The sequence below is a fragment of the Adiantum capillus-veneris genome, chromosome 26, assembly GCF_014529385.1.
Source record: "Adiantum capillus-veneris isolate H3 chromosome 26, ASM1452938v2, whole genome shotgun sequence".
NCBI lineage: Eukaryota > Viridiplantae > Streptophyta > Polypodiopsida > Polypodiales > Pteridaceae > Adiantum > Adiantum capillus-veneris.
Window position 1 is genome coordinate 86,910,105 of NC_140956.1, and position 6,834 is coordinate 86,916,938.

Consider the following 6,834-nt stretch of genomic DNA (forward strand, 5'->3'; position numbering starts at 1 on the left):
ATGCAAATCTGTGCATCTTTCCAAGAACGCAACCTTCACATACATGTCTTGGTGGCATCTCCAATAAAGACAAATCATGCACCATATTATGACGTTGTAAAGTCATCAAACTACCATAACTAACATGCCCAAATCTAGCATGCGACAACTCAGCATCCTGCATGGCCTGAGTCTTTGTTTCTGCAATACATACCTGAATCTGCTTTTCATAACGATCTAGCACAAATAGTCCATTTTTCAGCATACTTGTAGTGATAAGAGAATAACCATTCTCTCGATCTCGTACAACACATCTGTCATCCTCAAAAATGACCCGAAGACCATTTTTTGCAAGAGAGGATACAGACAACAAATTGTTCTTGATCCCTAGAACATATAAGACATCTGGTAAGCATAAATCTGAACCATCTAAAATGGTAATCAAAATATTACCAACGCCTTTGATTGGATAAGAAGCATTATTTGCACAAGTCACCTTCTTTCCTGCTGGAGCTGCATCCAATGAACAAAACAAATCCTTCCTTGAAGGAATATGCCTGGATGCACCACTATCAAAGTACCAAATCATTTGTGTCTCGTCAACACTGTAAGCAGAAAAATATGAACATACTACAAAAGCATAAGAATCCTGCACAAAGTTTGCAGACTCTTCTTTAGCTGTAGAAGAATCACCAGAAGGTGAAACAACCAAACTTGACTCTTTCTTCTTTTCTTTAGCAATTCGCTTTTTACACTCACTAATGTAGTGACCAGGTTTCTTGCAGTAGTGACATTTACCTTTCTTCTTGGACTTGTCGGAATCACCTTTAGACTTCTCTGAAGATTGTCCTGCACTAGACTTGGAGTGATGAGCACTCTCTTTACCCTTGTTTTTGTTCTGTACAACAAGAGCATGATCCATACCATCCACCTGTAAAGACTTGTTCTTACGTGATTGATCCTCCTGCAATAGCAAGCCACTAACTCTTCAAAATGAAGAGGCTCAAGATTAGCTCGCAAAGACAGAGTCAAAGAAGTCTGAAAAGTCAAATAAGATGGTGGTAGTGAATTGAGTGTTTTGGAAACCAAGTCCTTTTCTGGAATCACTTCATCAATGCTAAGCAATTTCTCTTTAAGATCCCTGATTTTTGTAAGATGCTCGATGATATCGTCACCTTCGTCCATCTGTATTTTGTCAAGTTGTTTCTTCAAAAACTCTATTCTGGCAGCGTTTCTTCCTCCAAACATAGCTTGCAGAGTGTTCCAAGCATCCTCAAAAGTTCTGCAAGATCTGATATGTGGTGTGATTGTCCTCTTTATGGTTAAGGCAATCACAGCCATAGCCTGTGCATCTTTAGTATCCTATCTCTTTTGCTCTGGAGTGACTTGTGAGGGTCCTGCACCAACAGCTGCACCACGACCAGGCGTGGCAGGTGCAATGCTACCTGGATGAACTTCATCTCCAGATACATAATCCCACAATCCTTTACCAACCAAAACATTTTTGGCCATAAAAGAACAAAGAGAATAGTTGGTACCATCCAATTTGTCTTCGGATGTAAACGCACCAAAAATCTCTTTCTCCGTAGATTGAGCCATACTGTGGATGCACACAAGAGAGTAAAAGAACCTCCAAGAGATTCACAAATCTCCTCTCCAATCCAAGAAAAACTCTACACAAAATCTGAACAAAAAGCTAAGACAAGCTGCTTCCCAAAAGAACTGTTTACCTGAAGAAAATCTGTCAAAAAGCACACCCTCTTGATCTAAACGCCTCCGAAAAGTAACTTCTGCTACGCTGCTCAGAAAAAAATTCTGAGGGCTCGAACGACTTCGAAAGGGGGGTAAAACTCCAGGTCACCTCCTCAGAATACTCCCGGAACGTCGAGGATGCTCCCACGAGCAAATTTTTCGAAAACTGCCTGAAAACTGCGATTGCACGCGTGGACGCGAAAACGCAAGTAGAGGCTCTGGAAATCACCTTGCTCTGATACGAATTGTTGAAGATGATGAAACAGGAAATAGAAGGAAGACAACAACTCAGAGTAGGAAGAAGATGGAGAAGGAGAAGACACAGAGCTTGCGTACGAGATCTCTGTAGTCTATCTCTCTGTATTAGAATAATAGAGTATATACAAACTCAGAGCTACAAAGCTTATATGAAACCCTAAGAGATAAGGTGTCCTTTCACACCAGATGTCCAAGGGGAAAAACCCAGTGGGAGAAAAGTGCCCCTGGTGAAGCGCGTATACACACTAACACTACTACATGTCTACAAAACCATGGATCTCCTGACTTTCAGGTAGGATCATCAAAAAGTAGATAGGTTAGCTTATAGACGAGCTTCAAAACGCTTGCCTCAGAAGAAGCACAACTTGCTCTAGCTAAAGCCGTCTATTTCACTGGGGGATCATTGGCCATTGCCACCCGTGATGCATGGAAGTCAGCTTGGAAATGCATTGGGGAGTATGGTGCTGGATTTACCCCTCCAACATATCACCATATGAGAAACCAATTGTTGGATAAATGTTACACAAATACACAAGAGGATATTCAAAGGGTAATATTAAATGAAACAGAACAATCTGGATACACCATAGTTAGTGATGGTTGGTCCAACGTTCAAAGGCGGCCATTGATCAACATCATGCTTGTATGTCCTTGTGGTGAATGTTTTATCAAAGCTGTGGATAGCTCTGGTCAAATAAAGTCTGGCAGTTTTATAGCTGACATCATTGGCGACCTAGTTGAGGAACTTGGAAAAGAAAATGTTGTCCAAGTAATCATGGACAATGCCAAAAATTGCAAGTCTGCACGTACGATACTTGAAAGTTGCTTCTCTCGCCTATATAGTGCTGGTTGCAGTACACACAGCTTGAACTTGGTATTGCAAGATTGGTACAAGAGGGAGTACATAGAGTGGTTCAAATGGATAGTAGACAATGCTCGCTTAATAGTCAAGTTTGTTTTGAAGCGTCAGAGGGTTCTTAACATGTACCGTCAGAGGATGTCTACTATGTTAAAACTGTCGTGCGAAACTAGATTTTGCACCAACTACTATACGGTAGAATCACTAATAAAAAATAAGAATGCTGTAATGGAGACATTTGTTTGTGCCACTTTTTCAGAATGGGAGGCCGGTCAAAGGGAGAAGATAAAAAGCAAAATAGGGGTGATCAGAAATCTACTAGCTGATTGCCACTTCTGGGATGATGTGGTGGATGTGCACAATGTCATGATGCCAATTATGCTCGCATTACGCCAACTGGATTCTGCCTTGCCTAACGTAGGTAAGGTGTGGATGGCTTGGTGGACTGTTCAAGAAAGCCTTGCAAATCCAGGGGAGCCCCAAGAGCCAATTTTGAAGCCTTGGAAGACACCATTCACTCAAAAAAGGAGAGAAATTTTGAGAAAGTATGTGCATGGTTGATGGGTTGGAGCACATAGTCCACTACACAACGTAGCTTTCTTATTGGATCTAGAGTATCGGGCAATGGAAATAGACAAACTTGATGAGGAGGTGCTGGAAGAATTTTATGATGTGATAGGCAGGTTTTATGATGATCCTGATGAGCATGCATCAGTTGTTACTGATCTTACGAAGTTTAAACTCAAAGAGGGTAAGTTTGGTACAGAATTTGTGCAGAAACTTGCCACGGAGCAACCAGCGTGGAAGTGGTGGTAGTGCACCCACCCTTAAACGCCTAGCTGTTAGAATCCTAGCCCAATGTGCATCCAATTCAAGTTCTAAGAGAAACTGGAGTACATATAAATATGTACATTCCACCATCAGAAACCGCCTTCTAAATTCAAGAGCTGAAAAATTGGTGTATATGTACTGCAACCATCGGCTATTGGCAAGAGTGCAAGCTGAGAACTACAAAGAGGAGATGCCGCGCTGGACTTATGATGTAACCAATGATGAGGTGGACGAAGATAGTGAGCTACAAGGGGAATCTCATGAAGTAGAAACTACATGTACTTTAGAAGATATTGAAGAGAATTTGGAAATTGAACCAACTTTGACCCGTCGTAGCAAGCGACGATGGTTTAATTAATAGATTATCGAATCCATTGAGTGACTTCTGTTTAAGTTCAGAAACTATTTATCTTATAAGATTTTTTTATATTTAGTTTAAGGTTTAGACATTTGCTTAATAATAAACGAAGCCCTTAAAAACCTTTACAAAGCCACAAATCACTATTAAAGCTTCATAATATACAAAGCCCTAGCAAATCTTTGCATTATCACATATCATAATTGAAGCTGAAGTGAGGGCAATTCACAATTCACTATTAAATTCTCGCAAGACAACGAGTAAATGTTTTCAGGGTGAAAGCATGTTAACCTGTTGCGCTTTTTGTGCTAGTTAGCAGTTTGAAGTTAGCATATCTTCAAAAAGTTGGGCGTCCGGTAAATTTTTTACAAATAATATCAAAATTTGTTAGAGGATGTACATTTGGATTCCTTGTTTCAAGTGATTTCTATTGATATATCATATGTCATAGATCTTGGAGATGTAGCTCAAGTTATTGTACTAGTTAGCATATGTCAAAATTGTGCTAGTTAGCATTGTCCGGGACATGAAAAAGCATGACAGGTTAACATTCTTTCACCATGTTACAAAAACTATCCAAGTGATAGTGAAATATTTGTGAGAATATCTTCATTCTTCTGTTCACGCTGACCTTTAAGCTTATTATAGTCTTTAGACATTTTGAACATTGCATATAGATTTTTGGATATCTCATACTCACATATAGCACAATGAAAGTTATTCATCATGATTTGCATCAAGCATGATATATGGTACATATGTCCGCATGGCAAGCTGAAGTAACCACACCACTCATGAAAGAATGATCGACATATGGGGCAAGGACCACCGTGCTCACCAGAAGCTGGAGGGGCCTCAATAGATGTTGGGTGCTCAATCAATGTGGTAGCATTTTTCTTTTTTATAGTCACCTCTAACTCTTTTACATGGCAAGATAGCACCTTCACCTCCCTTTGCAAGTCTCTATTTAGGGTTGCTTCTGCATGAGAGCCTTGTGTAGCTTGTGATGCTTGCATCAGTTGAGTTTGAAGCTCCTCCTTAACTTGGTGCACTTCCATTAATGCACCTTCTAGTGCCAATGACATCTCTTGCCGTGTAACGGTGATTGCACTACTGCGAATGTCCTCAACCGTCATGTGAGGTGTCCTTGAGCTGAAGTCCACTGCTTCACCCAAGACATAATGCATGTATAACATCTTGGCAAACCACAATATACAATCCATATGATGCATAGGATGACCCATAACATCGAGATATATGTTCTCTCCATTGTCTTGTATGTCTGCATTAATGCATTGTGATAGCTTGAGTTGGCGTTTCTTGATGTTGTCATCTACAACGCCTAGCCATATGGATTTGACCATTTCTCGGTCAATCCTAGTGTTCACCTCTTTCCATTGTGTACCCACTGGGTTGGCCCACTGGGAGCAACGAGCTGCAATTCGAGTGGTGTCGTTCACTCCACCGCCTTGACAGATGGATCTGAGACGCTCAAAAGCGCGCTTAGCCCTTTGATTATCATTATCCATATCCTGATTAAACACTATACTTCAGTTACGGCATACAAACTTAATGATACTCAATTGCTATAAGAGTAACCACCATTTTACGACAATCAATTGCTATAATTTTAACCACCGTTTTACGACAATCAATTGATATTAGAATAACCACCATCTTACGACAATCAATTGATATAGGAGTAACCACCATTTTTTAAATCAATGAATGACAATCAGTGATTCCACGTGGCTTATTGCTTGAAACTTAAGAGAAAAAACAAAACTCATAGAAAATTTGTTGTCTATGAGATATAACAAAGTGTTTTTATTACTCATACATCATCCATGGCGCATAAAACCCAATTTTTAAAAGTGCTTTTATAAGTCAAAAGTCTCAGAAAACCCTGCTTCATGAAGTACATCATATATCAATCAAAAAAGGCTACACTCATTTCAGAGGGAGGGCGTAAGCATAGTTCTGGCTGGGCTTCAAATATTTATAATTCTTCGTCCAAAAGTGACAAGGTCTTTCTGTTTGTGGATTTATTCCTCACCCAACCTTCCACAACAATCCTAGATATGGCTTGTACCTCCACTGAAACCTTATGTTTGAACCAATATGTGCTATAGTAGTCATAGAACTCTCCACAAAACTTATAAAATTGCCATATCACCCATCCTATGGCATACACATCTGTGGCCTTGGTCCATGGGCACGGGTGATTGCCATCTAGTAACTCAGGAGCTCGCCAAGGATGAAGCTTTTGCCAGCTTTCATCGGTATTGTTGGTCTTCTGTGTCTCTAAGCCAACACGCAGAGCCAATCGCCAATCAATTATTCCAATACGGGGAGTGAGATCCTTGGTAAAGTCCAACATGATGTTCCATGGATGGAGATCATTGTGGATCACTCCCTCGTCATGTGCGAATCGCAATGCCTTCACCAAGGCATGGATCAACGAGGGAGCATGATTGCATAGGCTCTTCATACGTGTTTTCTTGTCTTCAGAGGGCTGCTCCCATTTAAAGTCTTCAAGGATCTTTCCTTTCCCCTCTTGATGCGCTACAAGCGTCATGAAAGAGCCATGTGGAAGGGGCACTATCTCCATAAGATCACCTAAAGTTCCCCCATTGAAGTAGGGGAATATCAGAAACCATGGCAACATTACAGAGTGGGCAATACTCCTCACAATTCCTCTATGGTTGAGATCTACCCCACTTTTTGATGCAAAGCTTTTCCACTGATGCTTGGCCTGTCCTTTGAACTCCTTGGCACAATAAGTATTCGTTGCAGG